This window comes from Moschus berezovskii, chromosome 11 (assembly GCF_049115385.1).
Source record: "Moschus berezovskii isolate FMDL1 chromosome 11, NW_MosBer_1.0, whole genome shotgun sequence".
Classification (NCBI taxonomy): Eukaryota; Metazoa; Chordata; class Mammalia; order Artiodactyla; family Moschidae; genus Moschus; species Moschus berezovskii.
The window spans coordinates 18,146,656-18,160,821 of record NC_142470.1 but is presented as its reverse complement, the minus strand read 5'-3'; the positions used below and the strand labels follow the sequence as shown (position 1 = coordinate 18,160,821).

The window sequence follows — 14,166 nt, the reverse complement described above, 5'->3', positions numbered from 1 at the left end:
AAGCCTTCCTCTCTGGTACGCCACCAGCGCCTGCGATCCAGGGAGCTACCGGGGAGGACGCTCGGGGGGACAGATAGACAGGAGGCCAGGCCTGCCCGGTGCTCGGAGGGTCACCCCTGTGACCTGATGCAGCTGGTTCCTGGCCTTCTCTAGACCCCGGATGAGTCACCCTGGCTCCCGATGCCCCGGGGAACCCTGGAAGGTCCACCCCACCCTTCAGCCGGCTCTGCCCAGAGGCGTCAGTTACAGTTGCAGTTGCAGACTTTGCTCGGGCTTCAGCTGGGGCCCCTGCTTCTGGAAATGCATGGTGACCCTTGATTGGGAAAAGATACGTTTCCATAGAGTGAATATCTGCAAAGGAGGGGTAAGGTAGGCTTCATGGAGAGCACCACCATTAGATGCCAACCTATGATCTTGTTATAAGAAATTCTTCAAACCCTACCCCTATGAGAGCTTGTTGACGAGATGAATGGTAACTTCTGTAAAATTGGAGGGTAAAGCATTTCAGAGACAGAGTAAGTCATGAACTGTGATTTTTTTGAGGGCGGTGCCTACCAAGTGGATTAAACCTGTCAGAGGGAGGGGGTGTCATCTTGTGTCTACTTCTCAACCACGCTGAGATGCTGCGATGCAGGTGCAGGGGTCCGGGGGCTGCTCATTCAGGGCCCCTTTCTCTTTGATCCTGTGGCACTGTCCTGCCCTGGCGTCCCTCTGGCCTCCCCTGTCCCTCCCTCCAACTGGGTCCTGCCCATCACCAACTGTTGGCAACTGAGCCAATCACTAAAGTTGCCTCCTAGTTCACAGAGATGAGATGAATTCGGTTTCCTGGATGTCACCGTGAGTTTTAACTCAAAAAGTATGAATAGAATTTCAGGTACCAGGAGAGACTTGGTGGGGCTGGAAGACTGCTGAGTGCTGGCCAGTGGTGGAAGAGGGACATTTTTATCAGATGGTAAAATGCATAACCCTCTTCATAGTCCTGGTTATATACAAGAATTACATACGTTTATCTAGAATAGATCCTGATGAATCTGCTTTTTAAAAGGCTCCAGACGAAAACAGTCTTCTGTAGGTTGTGGCAACTGTGAGGATGCTAATTTTATAGTGAGCCATAAATTGATTGACAGGAGGCAAAGCAACCATGGGGTGGAAGACGATGGGCTCGGAGACTGAAGGTGGCAACTGGTGGGAAACGACCTGGGTGGCTGAGGGGCTGGGGGTACACACCAGGAAAGCAAGCTGGGAAGGGATTCCAGCCAGAGAGCTAGTCAGGGGCTCTGGTCAGGCTTGGGGGATCGGAGGCCCTGAAAGCCGGTCAAGCTGTACTGTTCCAGAAAGAGCCTTGCTGAAGGGATGCTGGGGAAGGGGGTAGTTCCCAAGGGGACATGGCAAGAGCAACATGGCTTGGGCACCAAGAACCATGCTGCCATGACCTGCAGAGAGCTCCAAACAAAAGCAAAAAAACCAAAAAAAAAAAACCACAAACCCAAAAGCAAACCAACACTTTACTGGTCTAGGAAAAGGGTCAGAACTAGAAGAAGAGCCAGGTCTATGGATTTTTAAAAAAGTTATCTATCTATTTATTTTTGGCTGTGTTGGGTCTTCATTGCTGAGTGAGGGCTTTCTCTAGTTATGCAGATTTGGGGCTACTCTCTAGCTGTGGTGTGTGGGCTTCTCGTTGCAGTGGCTTCTCTTGTTTCCGAGCACAGGCTCTAGTGCCCTTGTGGCACCGTGGGGCATGTGGAATCATCCCAGACCAGGGATCCAGCCTAGGTCCCCTGCAATTGGCAGGTGGATTCTTTACCGCTGTACCGCCAGGGAAGCGCCGATCTATGGATTTTTGATTTCATCTTTATCCCTGTGGTTCACTCACCTTTGAGTGAGTTGTTATTTAAACTCAGTATCAAGATGCAAGTGACTGCACCATTGGGGGTAGGGTCTTTATTCTCTTCATCTCTGCATGAAGCCTGATGCTTTGCACATGGCAGTTACCCAGGAGTGTTTGCTGATTGGATGGAAGAGCACCCCTCCGCTGACTTGAATGAGATAGGGTTGGGGTCCCAGAGAGGAGAAACCCTTATGTCCCCCTCGGTGGTGCTGGAGGCTCAATCTTCTGGTTTGGGGAATTTCCTGCTGTGGGAGTCTTTTTGTCCCGTTAGACTCAACCCTCTTAGACCAAGAGATGAGAGACAAGGCATTTCACCTTCCAGGCCAAACATGTGCCTCTGGGGCTGCGGCCCTCCAGTGATGATAGCAACAGAAGAGGGGTGATGGGGCACATCTCGGCGTTTTCCATCAACTGTCTTCTTATGGAACACTGGGACACTGTTCCAAGTGTAGTCTTGAATAAGCTTGACTTTTTACTTTTTCTACTCTTTAAAAGTAGACCCTGTTTTGTAGTGTTCATTTCTAAGCTGAAATTGACCTTTCCATGCCCATGGTTCCCCCAGAATAAGCCTCTACCGTAGCATCAATACACAGGGTTCACTTTGCTGTCCTTTTTACATGGCACCAAGATGGGGGCATATTTTTGCCACCCACACCTGGCACATAGTCCGCTCTCACAGGTATTTTGCTGAAAGTGACTGCAATGCTGAAGATTCTTTTAAAATGTATTTTTCATATCTGGTGGGAAGTAGATGTTTCAATCATTCAGATATTTCAAACCAAGAAATTCACCTTGACTTCAAGCTGTCTCTGTGTTTAGGGCAAAAATAAATTTTGCCCTGAAACGTATAGATAACTACCCTCTGCTTCAATGCTGCCCTGATAAACATGTCATCGGTCTTTCCAGGGAGAGTGTAGCCTGTGGGTGCTACCATGTGAAACACTCACAACGTAAGGTTTGCAGACAGTTATAGTTCCACAGTTCACTTCGGCCGCCCCCTCCTCTGTGTGTGTACGTGTATGTGCATGCCCGTGGTGTGTGCTCTGTGCAGGCTGACAGCCGGCATGCACACGGCATGGCATGTACTACGTGGCAGCTCTCTGCTAGGTTTGTCCCTGAGCCTTTTGCTGCTCTGGGCTGCAGATGTTATAAGAAGTCAGATGATTTACAGAGGTTAACAAAATCCTGGAAGCCTGATATGGAAAGAGAAAAGAGAAGCCCGTGTTTCTGTTTAGCAATGCCTTGTAGTAATTAAAATATTTCTAACATGATAATAAGTTGGGTTAGAGTGTAAATTTAACAACATTAAATCAATTAGCACTTGGTGACAGCCTTTTCTGATGGGTGCAAAGATGAATCAGAAATGGTGCCTGCTCCCCAAAAGCTGATAGTCAATGAAAGAAAGAAAAACACACATAGATGCAGATATATAGGGACAGATAAACAGAGAGTAGATAGATCCAGTGTATGTTTAATTGAGTGTTTATTGTATGTCGGGCTCTGATGACTTAATCACAGCTTCACAATGAGTCTTTACGACACTTCAGTGCAGTAGGTAATGCTACTGTTGCTTGTATCTAAGTAACCGAGGCCCAGAAAGGTGACAAAACATGTGAAGGTGCACACAGCTAAAAAGCAGGAAAGCCAGAATCCGACAGATTCGATGACCATGAAGTCGATATGGTTCCCCCAGGTGCCAAGGGGGCACTTTTCCTTTTAGCTTGCTCATCTCTGCAGTTGGCCCAGGAGGATGTGCCCAGGGGTGGGATGAGGAAGTAGGTGAGGGTAGACAGACCCCTTCTCCTGGTGGCTTTATCAGGACGAGGCCCTGGCACGTGGAGACAGGCACAGGCTGCCTGAGTCCCCCAGTCTGCTTATTGAATAGGACCACGTGTTGGCAGGGCAAGGGGTTTTAGAGGACATTTGGAAAACTGAAGTGCAGGTTAGAATTAAGTTTAATCAGAATATTGAAAGTTAGAACCTGGTCAAGGTTAAAGGGGTGGTTCAAACTTTGGAAACAACTGCATGAAGTTATGGAAGGTGAACTTCTGATTCGTTTTCAATTAAAATAACATTTTGGAGTCAAGATATGTTCTTTGGCAACAGATGTGTCAGTGGTGGTGGGGGGGGGTGGGTAACAATAAAAAAAACTGAGGTCAGAAGGGAATTAAGTCCAGCTGCTTGTTTCAGATAAGTGAAAACACTAAAAAATATCTGAAAAGGAGGCAGCTAGAAATGCTTTCCTTACGGAGTCATGCATTGTTTGCATTCATGGGCTAAATAATTCATGCTGTATTTAAGAGGGCCTTGACGTAGCCCACCTTGAGAATACCAGGACTTTGCTCTTCTGCTTGGCTTATTGATAGTATTGGATTTCTGTTTTCTAGAAGACCAGCTCATCGTTACGAACAGGTAGTGTCACCTAAGAGGTGCTGTTGCCATGGAGGTGGTTACAGATGCTAATGACGAGGTGGCAGTTGAAAGAGGCCAACTGAATGTGGGGCGCAACCTGGCATGAGGTGAAGATGCCTGAGAAATTGCAGATGTGGGTCACAGACACCGGAAGCTCCTTGTCCACTCGGCTGAGGGACTTTCCACTCTGGGGGAGTAATAAGCACCTTTGCAACCGCCTGATAAAGCTGACATTTAAAAACGATGTCTACACTCCAATGGGGCATCAGAAACTGACTCAGGAGGACTTCAGGGCAAAAAGTTGGCAGCCCGATTTACTGCTGAATTTCTAAGAGCTGGGCAAAGTTTCCATAAAAAGGAATGAACAGGAAAATGTACATTTGTTAATTCATTCATTCACTGATTCATCAAAGCGCTGTTGAGAGCTGAACTCATGCCTGGTTCCTGGTTGTTCTTGTTCAGTCACTCAGTCGTGTCCGACTCTTTGCGACCTCATGGACCGCAGCACGCCAGGCTTCCCTGTCCTTCACCATCTCCTGGAGCTTGCTCAAACTCATGTTCATTGAGTCGGTGATGCCATCCAACCATCCCCTTCTCCTCTTGCCTTCACTCTTTCCCAGCATCAGGGTCTTTTCTAATGAGTCAGCTCTTCGCATTAGGTGGCCAAAGTACTAGAACTTAAACTCCAACAACAGTCCTTCCAGTGAGTTTCAGGGTTGATTTCCTTTAGGATGGACGGGTTTGATCTCCTTGCTGTCCAAGGGATGCTCAAGAGTCTTCTCTAGTACCACTGTTTGAAAGTATCAATTTTTTGTTTCTCAGCGTTCTTTATGGTCCACCTCTCCCATCTGTACAGGACTACTGGATGAACCATAGCTTTCACGATATGGACCTTTGTTGGCAAAATGATGCCTCTGCTTTCTAATACCCTGTCTAGGCTTGTCATAGCTTTTCTTCCAAGGAGCAAGGTTCCTGGTGAGATGCTGAAAACGCCCAGAGGCACAGGCTTGGTCCACCGCTTGGTGGAGAAAGATGACTGGGTACACGGTGCGTGTACACTGCAGTACAAATGGGGAATTGATGCACTCAGGGGAGTGAAAGGGCCCCCTGGAGGAGTTGCTGAGCTGAGCTTTGCAGACACACAGGTGACCAGAAGTGATGTGGAAAGGCTCTCCCAGCACATGCCACCTCCCTGCCTCCTGAATATTCTGTTCAATCATTTTTCTTGCTGAGGCTTTCTATTTCGCTTGGACTCTGTACCATAGAATTTGGAATCCAGTTATTCTCTAATCTCACCCCCACCCCCATTAGACTCACTTCCTCTCTAGGGCACAGGGCTTGAGACCGGGCACGTAGGGAGAGCTCATTAGGGGAGCAACTGGAGCGCTGTGGATCTTCATTTTGACTCTAAAAAGCAGCTCCGTCAATACCACCTTCTGCTGGGAGACTAGTATCAAACATTGTAAAATCCAGTTGTTAAAGTTTACTCAACACAGGGCCCTTTTTGTTTCAGATTAAACAGGCTGGCATTCATTTGCAGTAATTCAGGGAGCAAGCAGTCAGAATTTTAGACTGTGTGAGAGAGTCACAGTAACACAATTAAGATAGAAATGTTGGCTTTCATGAAGTCGTCAGGGAGCTGGGACACCGAATATTTAACCATATTATTACAATTATTTGTAAGCAGGTGCATCCGATGTGTTGAAACAATGTCTTCCTTGGCACATTTTGATGCTGTCTGCTCCATATACTGTTTCTAAACTTGAATGGCCGTGCGAAAAGAAGAGTAGGGTTGCTGGTCAGAGTTAAACCTCAGCCCGGCGTGGCTGATTTCAAATCAGTGAAGACTAGCTTAATGAAATTTTTACCAAAGGTCATAGTAATAGGTTTTGCTCTGTCAAAATGTGAAATGTGCTTGGGGAAGGGGATGCAGGCAACATTTTGGAGGCTTGATGAGGCCAGTCAGTGGAAATCAGAACTCATGGAAGTTCTGTTTCTTTTGCAGGGTTCACCCAGATGGGGTGGGCGGGGGGAGCTTGGAGGAGCTGAGCGCTCAGCTGCCTGCTTTCTGCACAGTGTCTGCGTCTGAGGAGCAGCCGAGTCAGAGCCTGGCCTCAGGAGACACAGGACTTTCTCAAGACTCCTCCGTGGGTGTGCTGAGCCCAGAAGGGGAGCCTGCCCACTTCTGTTACAAGCACTGTGCAGACTGCCTTGGCTCAGCCTGGCAATGGCCGTGCTGCAGTGGAGATGAACAGCTTTTTCCCTCCTGTTAACATCTTAACAATACTTTCTTCATTAACCACATCAAGCGCTGCCACCAAGAGCCTTGTCATGAGATAATCACACTAAAGGAGCCGTGTGAGAGGCTGGAGACCCTCTCTTCTTTAGATTTGCATTGACTGTGGGTGAAGAAGACTCAGATCTTTTTTTTTTTTTAATGAAAAAGTCCAAGATCCAGGAGTAAGAAATGTACTAGTGAACAGAAGACAATGTGGCAAGACAACCCCCCTCCAGTTTTTAAACTCATGGTCACCTTGATTTCAACTATTTTGGATGACTTTATTTGATGGCAGCTGGAAGAGGTGCTGGAAGAAAGCTTGTCTCTTAATTACTTGACCTTGAAGTAACAGACAAGGGCAGTGTGTCTGAATCAGCCGGTGGGTTCTGAAGTTCTAAAGGAAGCTCTGGAGTCACCTACCTGTGTGTTCCAGATTGGATCCTCACCTCTTTTTCAGCATCGCCTGATGGTTAATTTTCGTTATGCAGAAACACTTGGACTTGCGAGGCAGGGCTTCACTTTGATGGCTTATTTTTAAAGGGGAGAGACTGAGCACCAGCTGACAGTCACCTTGGGATCATCTGTTTGCATCTCCAACTAGCTTGTGCACTTCTTGCTAATTTTTTTTTTTTTTTTCTGTTTGCAGAAGCTTGCTGTGTGGCGAAAGAATTTCACAAGAGCCCTGGCCTGTTTCTCTTACAGTTCTTCCCATATTTTATCATCTGCTTTTGCTGATAAGAAATGCCTGTGCAATTTGGGTTGAAACTACATCAGGGAAGAGTCCAAGGACTAAGTCCAGAGAGACCTTTTTAAAAAAGTAAGCTTTGGCTTTTGCAATCTCGGTGCACTTTGTCCTCCACCTGGGAGTTTAATTCACGAGGCACCACTCAGAGCCAGGAGCCCACACTTGCTCACTGCCCTCAAAAATGTCCTCCTTTGACAACATGTGTGCAACGCGGGCACCACAGTCAGAGTTCACTCTGTTGCATCTCTGGCTCACAGATATTCTGAAACACTCCAGATTTCTCTCGGTTCCTGCCCTGGGTTTTTACTCTGCATGCTCAAAGCTGCCCTTTATAGCCAGTCCTGTGTAGGGAAACAATCCGTTTTATTTCAAAGTCACTTACAGTATTATTGTTCATTGTTCAGTTGCTAAATTGTGTCCAACTCTTTGCGACCCCACGGACTGCAGCACACCAGGCTTCCCTGTCCTTTACTATTTCCTGAGTTTTCTTAAGTCAGTGAGGCCATTTAGTCATCTCATCCTCTGTCTTCCCCTTCTCCTTCTGCCTTCAATCTTTCCCAGCATCAGGGTCTTTTACAACAAGTTGGCTTTTCACATCAAGTGGCCAAGTACTGGAGCTTCAGCTTCAGCATCAATTCTTCCAGTGAATATTCAGGGTTGATTTCCTTTAGGATGTATTGGTTGGATCTCCTTGCAATCCAAGGGACTCTCAAGAGTTTTCTCCAGCACCAAAGTTCAAAAGCATCAATTCTTTGGTGCTCCACCTTCTTTATGGTCCAACTTTCACTTCCATATATGACTACTGGAAAAACGATAGCTTTGACAATATGGACCTTTGTTGGCAAAGTGATGTCTCTGCTTTTTAATATGCTGTCTAGGTTTGTCAGAGCTTTTATTCCAAGGAGCAAGTGTCTTTTAATTTCATGCTGCACTCACCATCCACAATAATTTTGGAGCCCCAAAAAGAAAATCTGCCACTGTTTCCACTATTTGATTCATAGTGACCAATTATTTTGCTGATGCCTGGTTACTTTAGAAAAGCAAACAAAAAATGTCAAAATGTACTTGATGCCTTTGGACCAGTTTTCAAGTGCAGAGAAGGGAAGTGTGTGTTCCGAATTTCTCATGCCCTCAAACTGCTATGTGCTGGGGATAAAAACCATGTTTGCAGCCACATTCACAGGGGTCTGGGGCCCCTTTGGACAGCCTGCCTGACAGGGGGCTGCGTGGTGTCCTTCCCTCCCCAGGAAAGGGGCTGTGTGGCCACGATGCTCTAATGGAGCTTGTTACTCTAGCCTGCCGTCTGTTGCAGTTTTTATAATGTAATTTCCCCAGATTCCTTGAGGAATGTTTCATCACAAAGGCCTGCTCTCGCGATGCCCAGGGGAGTTATTCTGTCTCTATTTTCCCCTTTGCTTTTTATTGCCCAGCGCTTAATGAACTTTTCTTGGCTGTTTAAACTGTCAGCATTTAAAGTCCACTGGTGAATGTTGATTGGCTTTGTCTGTGCTAAACTGGACTGTTCAGTGGCAATTATAGTTCTTAATCATCATGAGAAATTCAAGGGAAAGGTGAACCTTCCAAAAGTCTGTCAGTGCAGCAGCAGGAACCGAGTTTGGCAGAAATAGAGAGGTTGTGGAAACGAAGGTCCGTTCTGTTCCCCTGAGACAATGTGGCATGCTCGGACTGTGGAAAGAAAGCCAAAAGTAAAGAGAAAGAGAAGCCACACTGATTTCTCCCTTCACTGGTACTGTTTTTGTGACACAGTTGGCATCTGATCCATTCACTGCTGGGTTAATAAATCATTAATGGAATGCCTGCTGTAGACCAGGCTGTGCCTGGGCTTTACTGCAGAGACTTCTAGATAAGCATGAATAATTGTGGACTTCAGGGAACTCTGAGCTTAGTGGGGTGACCAGCAATAAAAGGATTCTTAGGGAACAGTCTCTGAAAGGAGAGATAGACCTGGAGATTCTGACAGCTGATGGGCTAGTAGGGAGCCTGCTGGACTTGGGTGAGGGTGGGCAGAAGGCTGTCTTCCTGGGTGACACATCTAAATATCAGAAAGAGTTTGGAAGGGCCTCAGGAAAGTCCTCATGGGGAACCTGTAGAAGATTCATTCACTCCCTCATTGATTCATTTGTGGACAGCCTTTTGAGCAAGCTCCAGGAGACGGGGAAGGACAGGGAAGCCTGGAGTGCTGCAGTCCATTGGTTTGCAAAGAGTAGGACACAACTTAGTGAGTGAACCGCAACAAGAGTGGACAGCCTGCTCTGTGCTCAGTGTGGGGAGCTGATATTTGTGAAGGTGAGACTGAAGGGCGGGAGAGGTCCGAGGAGATTTGAGTACAGACACCAGCTGTGGAGAGCCTCGGGAGGGCATAACCGGGAGGGCCTGGCTGGACCTGTGTGTTGCTGTTGTGGGGGAGTCACATGTGGGGGGCAGCCTGGACAGAAGAGAAACGGGAAGGGAATGGGCGTGGGGGGAGGTTCATTCGGTGAAGGTATTTTTATTGTACACCAGGACCGTTTAGGGCCAGAAAACAAAGGGCAGGTCTAGGATGACTGTCTGAATTCTGTCCTGGGTAACTGCCGGACAGTGAGGCCCCTCACCTGGATCAGAGAGGAAAGAGAAGAGGCTGAGGACAGACAATGACTTCAGTTTTAGATGGGTCTGTCTGAATGGAGAGAATTACAAGTGACGTCCACAAGACCATTGGATTCACAGGGCTGACTGTTAGGAAAGAGAGATGAGCCTCGGATAGAGACGGGGGGATTGTCAGCTTACAAATTAGCGGGTGGTCAGAAGAAAAGCATCACTAATAAGCATTGAACTTTACGAGCACTCACTCTATGCTGGGCTTCCCCTGTGGCTCAGCTGGTAAAGAATCCACCTGCAATGCAGGAGACCTGGGTTCGATCCTTGGGTTGGGAAGATGCCCTGGAGAAGGGAAAGGCTACCCATTCCAGTATTCTGGCCTGGGGAATTCCATGGAGTCCATGGGGTCGCAAAGAGTCAGACATGGCTGAGCGACTTTCACTCTGTGCTAAGCGTCCTGGGAGGCACCAATCCATTTTATCTGTTATAGAATCCTCTGAGATACTATTTTTTTTTAAAAATTTTTAAAACTTTTTCTTTTGTGTTGGAGTAGGGCTGATGAGCAGTGTTGTAGTTTGAGGTGGACAACAAGGGGACTTCGCCATACTCTGAGATGCTATTTCTAACCCTCCCCGTTTACAGAGGAGGAGTTTGAGGCAGAGAGCAGTTGAGCAGCTTGCCCAAGGCTGCACAGCCTATGAGGAAGTTGGGGTGGGGTGGGGTGAAGAGGAGCCCTGCAGGAGGCTGGGGAGGAAGTGAAGAGTCTGGACAGGGAGCTGAGCAAACCAGTGGGCAAGGCTGCTCTCCCTTCACCCTGACTCTCCTGGGTACCTGGTCTGATAACTGCCCCAGTAACTGCTGAATGTCGATGCCCTCCTTGTAGGCATATCCTGTTATTAAGAAAGTGCAGCTTAAGAGCTCAGGCTAAGGTGGGAGGAGAAGGGGATGACAGAGGATGAGGTGGTTGGATGGCATTACCGACTCGATGGACATGAGTTTGAGCAAGCTCCGGGAGCTGGTGATGGACAGGGAGGCCTGGGATGCTGCAGTCCATGGGTCACAAAGAGTCAGACACGACTGAGCGACTGAACCGAACTTCTATGGCTTTGCAACCTCCCAAGGCTCCCAAGAACTTCAGCCCAAACTAATGATGCTGGAAGAGATTGAAGGCAGGGGGAGAAGGAAGCCACAGAGGATGAAATGGTTGGATGACATCATCGGCTCAATGGACATGAGTTTGAGTGAACTCTGGGAGCTGGTGAAGGACAGGGAAACCTTGTGTGCTGCAGTCCATGGGGTTGCAAAGAGTTGAACACGACTGAATGACTGAACAACAACAACGCTTGCATGTAGGCCAGCTGAAATCCCACTCTTTCCTGGAGGCTCACTGCAGGTGGCCATACCTCCGGGAAGCCCTCCAGATTCTCACAGTCAAACAGGGCTTCTTTGGCCTCCACACTCCCCTGGTGCTTTGCATGAGCAAATAACTTACTGCAGAATCATTTGTGTCCCTGTCTTTTAAGTTCCAAAGTGGAGAAACTATACCTTATTTATTTGTGTGCCTTGCATGCACTAGGTGTTCAGTAAATGCTTGTGCTAGGAGGTGCTCAATAAATGGATTTGAATGGAGGGAGAAAAGTCTGAGAAGCTTTTTTTTTTTTTTCCCTTCCTTAGCTTTGTTTTCTGGCTTATTTTACACCCAGTTGTCTGCTCTCTTTGCAGATTCTCCTTCTGATGTTTTTTGTTTGTTTCCTCTCTTTATATTCCCGGGGTTCTGGATTATTCCCTCATTCGTGTTTTCATTGGCCTGACGTATATCAGAATGAGCTGTGTCTCTGTGTGTCTGGGAAGCCCCTAGACTCTATGTCCTTAGAGGCTGCATTCTTAATCTCCCTGAAGTGCCAAGTCAGTGGCAGTAAAGCGGGGTGGAATTCCAGGCCCTCTGCAGCCCCCTCTGCAATCTTCCTTGCCCGTCTCGACCGCACACCCCGCTCTCCCTGGGCCAATCAGCTGTGTCCTCTCCCCCCGCCCACACTAATGGGGGGAGCAGGTGGCCCAGCCCCTCTCCGTGTCCCCTCGGAGCTTCTTGTTGGTCTTCCCAGACCCAGGCTCACACATGATGTTATGACGATATGGGCTTCGGCTTTGATCAAAGCTGAAAACTGCAGCTGAGACCTGAATTGGTTGATAAATGAGCAAAGACTTACTTCAGCCAGTTGGGCCAGAGTCTGTAGAAAGCGGTGCCAAGTGCCTCTGCCGCGGCTACAAGTGAGAATCTCTAAGCCATTCCTCAAAGAGCGACACGCCGTGGGAGGGGGGAACAGGTGCATCGCCCAGGTAGGATGACGGCTAAGGGCTCTGGTGACTGAGAGGCAAGCGGCTGCATTTGTCATGCTGATTTTCTGCCAGGTCCCTCCCACTCCCTTGATAAAGAGCAAAAGCAAAGAAAAGAGGGTGCATGTTTCTGTTGCTTATTTCCAATGTAAACATTACAAGCAAGCTCATGAGGGTAATATTTTCAGTGGAAATACGTATTTCCACTGGACACAGTGCAAGAATTTTTTGCTCATGGAATTTTCACTCAACAATAGGGAAAAAAATTGTTTTCACACAGGCAGTTTTGGCTCCAAATATGGATTTGACAAGTGTTTCCCCAAATGCCACCAGGACCAAAGTCTGCAGCTGCTATGGAAATTTCAGAACTCTCCAAAGAACCCCAAATGCTGTTTTTTTTTTTTTTTTTAAATCACTGAATCACATATTTAAACTGGGCTTTCTATTGTTGTTGACCCTGGAGTATGATAATTAGAGAAACCTCAGAGATCTCGTCTAAGAAACCCGAAACATTCATTTTGCTGTTGGACTTTTCTGCACTTTCATTTAGCATCATGGCGAAATATGAGCAGTCTGTTGGGCTGGTTTCACATCCTATTCATTGTCAGTTTTACTTTCTGGGCTGAGGACTTCGATGTTTGGGTTTTCAGAACAGAAAGATGATCTTGAATACGAAACTCATGTATCTTTGTAGCATTTTTGCTGAAGTCTCACCACGGGTCTCCGCATCCCGGGTCAAAGCCGTGCATGTGCCTCTCCATTGATCCGGTGTGATTTCTGGTCAGTTTAATGCAGCTCCCATACTCCATGTCCTGGAAATAAAAGAAAGGCCGTGTCTTCCATTCCGAGTCACAGGGCCATCAGCTCGGCCCAGGGAAGCCCGTCACCACAGGGCTGGATGCGAGTGGTTGGCTCTGAGGAAAAGAGAACTGTGCAATGCCCCCAGTCCACCCCATGCTCATGCTGGGGACTTCCACAGAGCCTTGAAATTAGGTCAAAAATGACTCAGCTTTCTCATGGTTTTATTTTTCGAGCTTTTTTTCTACTCCAGCCTGATATTGGTTTTCTCTCTCAGTTCCTTTTGGTTAATCTGATTATCTTCAAAATTTAAAACTACGCTGCTCAATTTAAAATGAATTTGCATGCTGAGGATTCTTTTTAGGTGACTTTCTGCCGTGATAACATCCAGCAGGGAAAGATCTGCTCAATTCTTGGAGTCCGTTTGAAATGAACTGACAATTCCATTCACACACATCAAAAATCTGTTGGAAAAGCTCCCCCAATATTCCCATTAACTGAGTGAATGGCTTACTGAGAGTAAGCCATGACCCCTTGGGCATCATTCCCAGGACAGAAACACGAGGTCTCACATTTCATAGGCTTTGTTGTGGACACATCACAGACAGGTAGGTGGTAGGATTGAGTAGCAGAGTGAGAATAACTTTTCATTGTAAAAGAACTTTCTTTCCCAGTTTTCAGTGTTACAGCTATAGAACTTTGACTCAATTTTACTTTTTCCCCAGTCACCTGAATTGGCATTGAATTGGCATACTGGGATTGTCATTGAGTAAAACTGTACGAACCAGATTTAACTTTGATGATTGAAGTGAGGGATTGAGAAGTTCACTTTTTTTTCTTTAAATTAACTTTGGTTGGCATATAGATTTACAATATTGTGCTAGTTTCTGCTGCACAGCAAAGTGAATCAGTTATACATGTACACATACCCACTCTTTTTTAGATTCTCTTTCCATATAGGTCATTATAGAGAATTGAGTAGAGTTCCCTGTGCTCTACGTAGGTTCTTACCAGTCATCTGTTTTATACATAGTGGTATGTATGTGTCAGTCTCAGTCTCTCAGTTTATCCCTCCTTCCCTTTCTGCCTTGGTAATCATACGTTTCACTTTGG

At 46.9% G+C, this 14,166-nt stretch overlaps 1 long non-coding RNA gene across 3 annotated transcripts in view; it reads left to right on the top strand.

Moving 5' to 3' along the window:
* The window catches only part of LOC129539237 (uncharacterized), a 40,283-nt gene extending 27,243 nt beyond the window's left edge, over positions 1-13,040 (top strand). For all 3 annotated transcript variants that reach the window (XR_016038531.1, XR_016038532.1, XR_016038530.1), the window contains one exon: positions 7,225-13,040. This is a non-coding gene — a long non-coding RNA (uncharacterized LOC129539237). The remainder of the gene's footprint in view (positions 1-7,224) is intronic.
* The last annotated feature ends 1,126 nt before the right edge of the window (positions 13,041-14,166 follow it).